Raw genomic sequence first — 12034 nt, forward strand, 5'->3', positions numbered from 1 at the left:
CCATGTGAAGATTAATATGCAAGACAAAAGTGCTAACAATTGTCATTTCCTTATGCAAAAAGGAGGAAAAACGAGAATTTGTCATTGCAAAGGAAAGGAAAAGGATGGGTTAACCACTGTCCCTTTGACGGGAGACCGAATGCAAACAAGGAAAAGCAAATCAAAGCGAATCAGCCCAGGAAAGGAGGTGGAGATATCAGATCGGCATAGGAGAGAAAAGAAATGACTAAGGACTAACAATTTGGCGAATCCCTCAGGATCCTTGATCTTGAGGGATCATTGTTTTATCTATTTCTGAACTTAGATATCTCTGTCGTCACCGTTATAAAAGGGGCAGCACTATTAGCTCGGGGGAGAGTTAGAAACAGTTATGCTTTTATGTAATTTCCTTTAAGATCAAAACTTTGATCATCGAGTCTCGTTAAGAACTGGTTTATTGTAATTCTGCTCTATGCATTAATACAAACTTGGTTAATATTTCACCTCTGAGTCTGGAATAACTTCAAGCGGTGTATCCCCGGAGGCTAAGGGCCCAGCCCTGGAGGACACTTGCTCCTGTATTATTACGTTTGGTTTATGCGTGGTTTGCCTATCGACGTCATTTGGTAATCTTGTGTGTTTTATAAGTTTACATATCAAGCTCTGTTATGTTTAATTCATTAAGGCTTCTACAGACAGAATGATTGTATTGACTCTGCATCATATTACTGTTCTTTTAGGAGCTGATCTAATACTGCTAGTCTTTACAGAATACTGTTACTGTTCCATTACATAGCCTTTGTGGTGTGCACTTGTTCATTAACGTTACAGAATTCATCTTGGAAGTTATGTTCTTTGTGACTGTTGGATTTATGAACAAGTCTATTTTATTTTGAAATGCAGTCGTATTCTTTCTAATTAATCTTCAACGGTTGGGTAAACAGGAACGTGAACAGTCATCAAGAAGATGAACTGATCCGTCCATTTTATGTATATAAACAATAGTTGTCTAATGAAATAATCAGTCAGTTTTCTACTGCCCATTTTGGAGTTACCTTGGCCTGACATGGTATCAGAGCATAGGTCCCAGGTTCTAAAATAATCGTAACTCCCTGCCACTGCCTCTGTCCTGAAATATCATTACTGAGCTCTGTCCTGAACGCTGCCTCTGTCCTGAGTCTCTGCCACGCCTGTGCTGCCCTAACGTTCTATCACCTAACATTCTCACTTAACGCATTTGTATTAACGCATCTGTAGTTTTCTCATCCGAATAGATCGTTGTTAAGATGCTTTCACCTATGTCGGCCTGACAAGGTACATCTGCCGAGAATGTTTACCAGTCCGTTGGCTATCCTCACTCAAAGACCTGCGGTGCCTTCTTTCAAACAAGCCCACACGAGTTTGTTGAAGTAGCTGGTGTTGTGTCTGCTCCTCCTCCACCATGTTTTTCAACTCACTGCTCTCTTCATCAATACTATCACTGCAACTCTGAGTAGCAGTAGCAGGCATTGAAGCAGACCACATTACATTGCCCCAAAACCAGAACTTCTCCATACTCTCCACCACGGCGGTGGCCATTATTGTCGTTGCCCTGAGAAGAAGAAGAACGTGTGGTAAAGTCTCTTGTAATTCTTCTCCTTTTCAGTGGGCAATCACCCACTCGCTGTTTGATTTAATCAATGGCCAAACAACCTACCAATCGGTCGGGAAGGGCTTATCACATGATTCGCGTGCAAAAGCCGGATCTATATGCATTATATATCGAAGTTTAATCTTACGTTACGCCTGGTCTGACTGTATCTTTAACTATCCAGTCCAGATCTCTGAAATTCGGAGCCTTTCATGACAAGTTGTTGATGATCAGATCCGTATTAGTAAATTTTTCAAAGACAAGTTCCATAATAGTAATGTTGTTGTGAAGTAGGGAACGCCATGTATCATGTTTTTGTTTGCAAATAACATCTGGCGCCATATGTGGGAAGTCCTTGAGAGTGAACATTGCTGAGGACAGATAACAAAACTGTGTATGGTAACAAAACTGTGTTTGGTAGTTCAAATAGTATTGCACAGTTTATATATATCATCCAAAGTGTTTATATAAGCAGTTTTCAAAGCATTCAAAGTTATATCAGTCAGAGTGTTTTATATATCAAAGCATTTGTAGTATTGCATGATATATTGATATATTGAAGTGATATATTAATACATTGAAGTGATATATTGAAGTGATCCCTTGCGCATTTTTTCAAAACATAGTAGTATTGCAGTGATATGTACAATGAAATTCTGATGCTTCTAGCAAATATTAGAGGGATTTGAAGGCTGTAACGTAAGGATTTTTTTTATCAGCAGAAGTAATTTTTTTTTTACAGAATGCATTCAATCGTCTCTATGGTAGGAATAGTTCTCACTGGCAAGGAGAACTATTCTGAATGGTCTCGGATGGTAAAACACACCCTCATCTACAATGAGTTGTGGAAAGGAGTGTGTGTCGGAGAAGAAGACAAAGACCCTGTGTAGCCTACATTAGATAAAGAACTTGTCATTTGGGAAAACAAGAACAGCAAAGCCTATGCATTGATCACAGCATCTGTAAATGAAGAAGTAAGTCGTCATATTTCATCCTATTCCACTGCCTTTGAAGCTTTACAAAAGCTGAAAGAACTCTATGATTCACATTCTGCACTTGAAGTTGTTCAACTCATGATTAAAATCTTCACTCTTGAACTGAAAAATAATGATCCTCTTGCTCTTGCATCTGAAATAAAGTCTATAATGCATGACATTAAATCCACTAAGGTTGAGCTGGATATCTCTCTTATTTCCTTTCTCAAAGCACTCTATCCTACCTACTCCAATTATCTTGAGTCATTACAAGCAAATGGAAATCTTAAAGATATAACCTTTGACTCTCTTGTGAAAAAGTTTGCTGAAAGAGAGAAAGCCTTTGGAAAGAAGACAGTCCCTGAATCTTCTTAAGAGACTGTTTGCCTTGCTCATAAAGAAAAGAATCCTGCTTAAGATTCTACAAGAGGAAGAGGTGGACGAAGAGGAAGAGGAAGATACTTTAGAGGCAGGGGGGCAGACATTCTCAAGGAGAAAAAGCAGATCTGCATTGCATTCGCTGCAAACGAAATGGATCACATGATGCTTCTACATGCAAGCTACAATGGGACAAAATTGAGCAGAGAAGAAACCAGCAGAAAGGTAAAACTGATGATACAGACAAAGGTAAAGCACCTAAATCCGCTCACTATATTGAGGCACAATGTAACATTGGAGTAAATGAAGATTTGTTTAATGCTTCACTTGCTTCTTTGAAAAATGATTGGTTGCTTGATTTAGGAGCAACCTGTCATATGACTCATAGGAAATATTTTTTTGAAGATTTCACTGACAATGTTGATGGAGCAGTATACTTTGCAGAACAGTCAAAAATTAAGCCATTAGGGCTTGGCACAATCAAGCTTAAACTGCCTGGTCTTCCAGACTTTCTTATGGATCATGTTCTATATCTCCCACAGCTCAAGAGAAACTTGCTGTCCTTGGTCCACATCCACCAGCAAGGTCACTCCATTCATATGTTTGATGGAAAGCTTGAGGTAAGAAAGGCATTTGACCACTCACTTGTCATGAGGGGAATAGAAGAAGAAAGACTTCTTAAACTGCAAGGAACCTCTGCTCATGCACAACATTTCTCTTATATTTCTCATCATGAAGAAGGTACACTTCCATCAAGTTTATTATGGCATGCTAGATTTGGACATTTAAACTATGACAGTCTCCGCTTATTAAAGAAAAATGGTGTTGCTAGTTTGCCTACAATTCCTAGAAAACATAAGCAATGTGATGCTTGCATTCTAGGAAAGCATAGCAAACAGTCTTTTCATGATTCACATTCAAGAGCACATAGGAAGCTTGAACTTATTCATTCAGATTTATGTGGTCCAATGCCTGTTCCTTCTGCAAATGGAAATAAATATATCGTGACATTTATTGATGATTACACCAGAATGTGTTGGGTTTATTTATTGAAGAACAAATCTGATGCTTTTCAAACATTCAAGAATTTTCATAAGTGGATTGAAAATGATGCACAATATCATATTGGGTCTATTCGCACTAATAATGGAACAGAATATACATCAAATGAATTTGAAAACTATCTTCGCCAACATGGGATCAAACATCAAACAACTGTACCTTATAATCCCCAACAGAATGGTGTAGCAGAAAGAATGAATAGAACAATCTTGAATATGGTACGATCCATGCTTTTCTTCAACAATGTAAAGATAATGTTTTGGGTTGATGCTGTTCTATGTGCTGCATATATAAAGAATAGATGTCCATCTAGTGCTATAAGAAACAAGACTCCTTATGAATTGTGGTATGGACATGTTCCTTCGGTAAAACATCTCAGGATTTTTGGTTTCACCTGTTATGCTTTAATACCAAAGGTACATAGAAACAAACTTGGTGCTAGAAGTCGTAAGTGTATCTTCCCGGGGTATTCAAACACCTCTAAAGCATACCATCTCTATGATGAAGTAAATAAAAAGTTTGTTGTATCTAGAGATGTCATTTTTCTTGAATCATCCAAATCTGATAGTGTTGTTGAGCGGCAACTTGATCGCTTGGATAGATTCACTAAAACAAAATCATTTCAAGAGTTTGATAATCAGATTCCACATCTTGAAGGGGGGATTCCTATACTAGATCAACATGTGGAATCTTCTTCTGAAGAACAATCTCCCTTGCATGAAACTCCAACACCGGATGATCCTTTAAGTGATGTAATTGATAGAATTGGGAGACTCAATCTTGATTCAGTCCCAACTCAATCAACAGAGCAGCCTAGACCATCTCAGAAAGGTCCCCCAAAGTGGCTGACAAAGACACTTGAAAGTGTTCATCCTGATGAAATTGGAAAAACGGGAACCAGAAATACAAACTGACAGGATGGAGGTGATGTAGATAACTCTAATTCACCTGTTGATATGGATGTTACTTATGATTGTGAATTGAACTTGTCTACAGATTTTGAACCAACTTCCTTCAAAGAAGCTGCTTCTCATGATGAATGGAAAGAAGCGATGCAGAAGGAGTATGATGCCCTCATAAAGAATGGCACTTGGAAGCTGGTTGATCCTCCATTTGGAACCAAACCAATTGGCTGCAAGTGGGTCTACAAGAACAAGTACAAAGCTGATGGCTCACTTGACAAGCACAAAGCTAGGCTTGTGGCAAAAGGTTTTGCACAGAAGGAAGGGGTCGATTATGAGGAAACTTTTTCCCCCACAAAAAAATGGGCCACCATCCGGACACTCTTTGCACTAGCTGCTCAGAACGGTTGGAAAGTCCATCAAATGGATGTAAAAAATGCATTCTTGAATGGAGATCTAAAAGAAAAAAAAATTATGTCCCAGCCTGAAGGATTTGCTGTGAAAGGACATGAACATAAAGTATGCAAACTTGTGAAGTCCTTGTATGGCCTCAAACAAGCACCACGAGCCTGGTATGAAAAACTAACTGAGCATCTTCTGAAACTCAACTTCAAACATTTTGATCTTGATGATGCAACTTTATTTGTCAAGAAAGTTGGCAAAATAGTTGTATATCTTGTGGTATATGTAGATGATCTTTTAATGACAGGGAACAATGAAAGCTATATTGCATCCATAAAGAAAGAATTAGGAAAAAGTTTTCAAATGACTGATTTGGGCTATGTTCATTACTATCTTGGCATTGAAGTAACCCAACATCCAAAATCCATATTTCTTTCTCAAAAGAAATACATTGGAGATTTGTTAAACAGATTTGGCATGACAGAGTGCAATCCTCTTTCTACTCCAATGGAACAAAACTTGAAGCTCACATCTATTGAAGGAAAGGAATTTGAGGATGCAACAAAGTATAGACAGCTTGTAGGAAGTCTCATCTACCTCACTACTACCAGACCAGACATTTCATTTGCTGTTGGAATCCTCTCCAGGTTTATGCAAAAGCCTTGTGAGGGACATTGGTCTGCTGCAAAAAGAGTTCTAAGGTACTTGAAGGGAACTCAAGACCTTGGAATCAAGTATACACAGGTGGACGACTTCAGCTTGATTGGATACTCTGATTCAGACTTCGATGGAGACAAAGAAACTGGGGTATCTACTTCAGGATATGCTATGAGTCTTGGATCAGGAGCTGTCTCCTGGAGATCATGCAAACAATCAGTTCCAGCAGATTCCACAACAGAAGCAGAATACGTGGCAGCAGCTGAAGCAACGAAAGAAATTGTGTGGCTCAGGAAAATTCTTGAAGATTTGCAGGTAAAACAAGTACAATCAACTCCACTCATGATTGATAACACCTCTGCAATAAAGTTGGCCAAGAACCCAAAGTTCCATGATCATACTAAGCACATCAATACTAAATATCATCTGATCCGAAATCATGTTGAGGCCAAAACAATCCATCTCCGTCATTGTTCCACAAATGAGCAAATTGCAGACATCTTCACCAAAGCACTTGGAAGAGAAAAGCTTGAAAGATTCAGAACGATGCTTGGGCTCACCAACATCCCTTCAGATTAAGGGGGGGAATGTTCACACCTAATCTTCAACGGTTGGGTAAACAGGAACGTGAACAGTCATCAAGAAGATGAACTGATCCGTCCATTTTATGTATATAAACAATAGTTGTCTAATGAAATAATCAGTCAGTTTTCTACTGCCCATTTTGGAGTTACCCTGGCCTGATAGATTGATACTTGGATCAGATTACTATTTAAGTATGTTGTGTGCGTATATGGTTTTCAAGCGTTGTTCCATAATTTATCAGTAATCAGTGATGTTCCATTGGTGTGTGTTATTCAATCCGTCCTTAAGAGTGAAATATTGTCGTTTGATTCCTGTAGATTATGATTAATGCATTTGATCTGATAGACTAAGAACTTACTGCTTGTGAGACTTAGTTGTTGTTCTATTTCTTAGCTATTGTTCCATTTCGGATTTGTTGTTCCATTTTAGACTTGCTGTTTGATTTCTTAATTGTTGTTCCATTTCTTATCTGTCGTTCCATTTCCTGGTATTGGTGTGAAGAATGATATCAGACTATAGTGAGCATTGACATCTACTATCCGGCTCCCAGATCCACGATCTGTTCTCTGATTTCCTTTTCCGTCAGTTTCCAAAGGGATGGGTTATTGATACCGAACCCTTGACTGATAAGTTTCTTAGTCTTTTGAAGGTATGATTTAATCTTTTGAATTGGTTAAGCTGTAGGCAATCATCCATTTACTCTTGTATTTCTGAACACTGTACTACTAGCATTACTCTGGCAGGTGATAGCCTCAGACTGAGACACTCTTTGAAATAACGAAACGTTCCTGGATTGACATATTAATGTGAGGTAATTAGAGGTGAAAGAGACCCTTTTTATGGCTCTACAGTGTTCTTTCTATAGCATTCTCAAACTACATAGTTTTTCAAGGAAATTGGCAAGTATTCTAAATTACATGAAACAATTTCAAGTTATTATGTCTTTCCATCATTTCCACTAAGGGTTACAAGGTATCATTGAGCAATCAAGTCCATTACATGCCCATAGTGTGGTCTTGGCCCATGTCCTTGCACAAGCACCCTAGAATATAAAGCTTTACATTCAAACCTTATCCAAAAGAAGTCATATCTAGAGTAATTTGATATATGTGAATTAAAAACCCAACAATGTATACCTATTCCATTTTAATTTTGGATGATTTAAGTCAAGCATGTATAAATCATTAGAAGAATGCCCTACAGGACCAATTCCATCCTAGAAGATGATTTTCCTGGTCAGCACTAACAACAAGCATAAATAGAAAACACTAGAGTTAAATTTCTTTATATAAGAATGAAATTGTACAAGTATTCTAAGTTTTCTAGAATTTGTAACTTATTTAGCTTGGAAGTGTAATGTGATCCTTCCACTAAACCTTCTACCCAAATGAAAACCATGGTACCCACTGCAGTTGCGGTGTGTGCCTCCCTTGGAAATGGAGGCTCCCCCATAGGTAAATATCTCTAGGTTACAACAAATATCATGAAAATTATAGTACAAATAACCAACTGATGCAAAAGGCCCTACACTCTATTCTTATCCGAATAATAAAATATCAAAAGGTTTATGCAATTAAGAATTAAAACGTAAAAGATCTCAACAAAAAATATCTAGTAAAAGATGAAAACATTCAAAACTATATCGTTAGTCAAAGCAGAGATGTAAACCCTGATTAAACCTTATTTCACATAAATCCAATCTACTCATCTAACTACAACTTATTATTACTACAATTACATCAGGTATAAAGTCGACAATGATTTTGGACATCCCTTCATCAGATCTGATACAGTTTTGAAAAGACAATAAAATACAGAAACACCCAAAACCAATATATCTCTAAAATCAATACTCATGCAAAGAAATATGACATGTTCAATACATAAAACAAACATTTAGTTTAAATTTATATAATATCTAAGTAAAATTCACTTTTGTTTCTACAAAACTAGAAACTACATGGTTCGTTAGATCATATGGTGGCATTTATATATCTTTAATGAGGATTTATTTAAACTTTTAGGTGGGACTTCTCCAAAAAAATTTATAGAAGTTGTGGCTAGAAACAAACCTTGAAAATGTTCCATAACTATGAACATGCCATGAGAAAATCTATGGTGAAGGATGGAAGGTTGCTCCAGGATAATGAAGTAAGACCCATGGACCTCTCGAATAGTGCATCAACCACTACACAATTGTTGATGACTCTAAGGAGGAGTATACAAAATGTTCTCACTTACCTTCAGCAGCCAGCTTCAACATACCAAAGGTAAGTAAATTTAGTTCGTCATGAGGTGGCATTTAAAAGCCCACAATAAATCTTTATTTCAATTTTAGGTGTGATTGAATTTGTAGCTAAAAAGAAACCATGAAAGTGTTTCATAACAATTAATATGCCTTCAGAAAATTTCTAGTAAAGAACAAAAGAGTTCTCCCCTAGATGATGAGGTAGTATCTGTGGAGATCTCCACCTGCGCATCAGTCCTTAAACAATTATTGATGACTCCGATGAGTAACCTTCCAGTCCCACTCATCCTCGATAGTCAGTACCAACCAACCTTGACATCTTCTCTTTATTCCAACACCAGTTGATGTTTAATTTTTATATCTCTTGTAGAATTTTTGTTGCACTGGTACTCTGTCATGTACTTTATATTAGCTAGACATTTCTTCGCATAGCTAGACACTTTAAAATTTGTCGTTTTCAGCTTTTAGCATTGATCTACTTCCAGATTCCCACTAAAGTGAGAAGCTGATATTTGTATGTGGGGAGGTACCGTTCCAGCATACCGTGGGAAGAAATCTTTTGGATATTTTGAAAGATTCGAAAGAAAAAAAAAAACTAAGGACTATCAATATTTCAACAGACAATGAATTAAAAATAATACCAAGAAGCTTGTAAAAACACCTATGTGTAATGGTCAGCAATTGCTTTCTCCCATCCTAAGCTCTCCTTAAAGAGTGAGATTGGACAAAAAATTCAAAAACACCAGGGACCTAAGAAATTTTTTTCCTTCCAGGACTCATAAACAACTAATAATGTTAAGTGGTCCCCTTCTATTTGGAAAATGTTTTCCCTCTTTTGGTCATTCTAAGCTTCCTTCTCTCGAGGCATGTAGAAAATGTTCTTTGTTTGAACCATTGCTATTGTGGTCAATATCTCATGGCTATAGCCAAGATCAACATTGGAAAGGAGCATCTTTGAAAAAGGAGGTTCTAGTCGAAATTCAACCATTTTCCTCCCCAATTTGGTTAGAAGATCCTCCTCATCCAAAGCTCCTACACTGTAGAGTTGTTCCATTACAGATATGAGTGTTTGAGGAGGGGGATCCATAAAATCAAATGAGAGGAGGTCGTTGAGTCCCATGGATTGCATGGTGAGTTTCGTGAGTCCAAGATTAATCCTTTGTATTTTTGGAACAATGATGGGCATCATCTCATTGTGACTTGCACTTTCTCTATATAAACGATAGCCCTATATGACCAACATGTCTAACCTGTTTCTTAGCCGATGCTTAAGAAATTGGTGTAATGACCAATAGATCTAGACCAAGTTTTGGATTGTATACATTCTGCTTAGAAAATCCAGGATCAACAACATCGTAGATTCCATCAATGTTCAAAGAAGCTTTTGTAATATTGGCAGCCACACCCACTTTTCTTTTCCTTGGACGAGCAGGCTAAAAAAATAATTTACTACATCTTGTTGGGAAGAGAATTCTATATTGACAAGATGATGAGTTCAGGAATATTTTTTCCAGGTCCTCTCATTCACTCACAGAGAATCTAACATGTAGTGCCAATTTCCTCCCACCTCGTTAAGAAGAGAAGAATATCAACTTTTGGTTCTATCAAGTGTATATGCATGATCGTGATTAGTGCAACATCTGAATAGTCACTCTCCAGTTGCTTGGTATACAATATATCTATGCGATAAGTCCTCCTTGGAATAGTGAATATATTGTAGTTGAAGAAATATCCTGAGAATTTCTCAGCATCCAGAGCGGTAGAGATGACAATTAACTGAAGACTAGACCTACGTCTAACCAACTACTTCAAGAGCCCAAACAACACATCTGTGTGAATTGTCCTCTCATGGGCCTTATCAAGAATGACTAATAAATATTTAGATAGTGCTTCATCAACTAGAATCACTCTAAGAAGCATATAGTCAGTCATGTACTTAATCACAATCTCTGGCCTAGTGCAATCCTCGAAACGAATAACATACCCAACCTCCTCCCCTAACCGACATCCAAATTCCTCCGCTACTCTTTTTTCTATAGACATAGCTACCTCTCTATGAGGTTGGGTACACAACTGATCTTACCTCTAGTAGTGTAGGCTGCCTCTACCAAATGTTGGGTCTCTTGAGTGATCCTTCTAGAGCCAGTCTCCCTGATGACAGCTAGAACATCGTTGTCATTCACCACCTGGATCTATTCCTTCTTCATCTTGTAGATGGGAAGGCTCTCCCTCTATTCCTAAATTGAGAGCTTTGATCGTTGCTTGAATTTTGGTGCTTTGCCAAAAGCATCATTTTTACACTTAAGCATATCATAAGTAGAAAACCCCACCCCTCTCAACTCCTCTGCAACATGCCTCTCACTTGTCTTTGGCATTGAATCCTCCCACGGTCAATTCAAATCCTTGAGAATGGAATTGAGCATGATTCTCTATTGTGGTTATCAAAGCTCCCTTCACTCCTTCACAAGCACCGACTTCATCATCGCTACTCTCTACTGTGAACCATCAGGATTCTTCACAATCTTCACAAGTGAAACATCAATCGAGTAATGAGTCTGCCTCTGCACGAAAGTAGGTTCATCCTAATTTAACTAGATCTTAAGCTCCTCCTCAGTAGTACCCTAACCTTGATAAAGCATACATCATCGCCATTTTCATCATACATAACATATTCCATCACATCTAAGACCCCAGATGCAACCAACGACTTTGCTTCCCACTTCTAGGGAGAGCTCATTCTCTTCAATGGCCTCCATGAACGCATGTTTTCTTCCTCATCCACAATGGTGATACTTGAAAGTCTGGTCCTCCTTGTGGGAAGTTGATTGAACTGAGAGGATCGGCCCTCAGAGCATCATCATGAGGGGTTTTCTTCATTGGAAATAGGTCCTCACTAGTTTTCTGATCAACGTCCATCAAGGAAAGGCTCATTTTTTGTCTTGATATAGAAATGAATTTGGCCCAAACCTTGCATTAAATACCCTCTTACTTGCAATCTGTGAAATATGGACCAAACCCTCTTTCCATTGAAAATAATTCAACTGAAAAAAGCACCCTGTATCCATTACTATTTAAATCAATATGTGGTTTAGAGATTCAATTATTTAAAAGAAACTCACATTTTTTTAAAGAAATGGTGTAAAATCCTTTTAACATAAAGAATGTGTTTTTACTATTTTTTAATAAAAGAAATTATGATATTTTTTTTCATATTTTC

At 37.6% G+C, this 12034-nt stretch overlaps 1 pseudogene; it reads right to left on the reverse strand.

Moving 5' to 3' along the window:
- Positions 1-1004: 1004 nt before the first annotated feature.
- Positions 1005-11748, reverse strand: LOC149224321 (putative pre-mRNA-splicing factor ATP-dependent RNA helicase DEAH5; annotated as a pseudogene).
- Between the last annotated feature and the right edge of the window lie 286 nt (positions 11749-12034).

The sequence above is a fragment of the Pinus tabuliformis genome, chromosome Q (assembly GCF_031772625.1).
Source record: "Pinus tabuliformis cultivar Carrire ecotype Pingquan chromosome Q, CPIR1, whole genome shotgun sequence".
In the NCBI taxonomy this organism is placed as follows: domain Eukaryota; kingdom Viridiplantae; phylum Streptophyta; class Pinopsida; order Pinales; family Pinaceae; genus Pinus; species Pinus tabuliformis.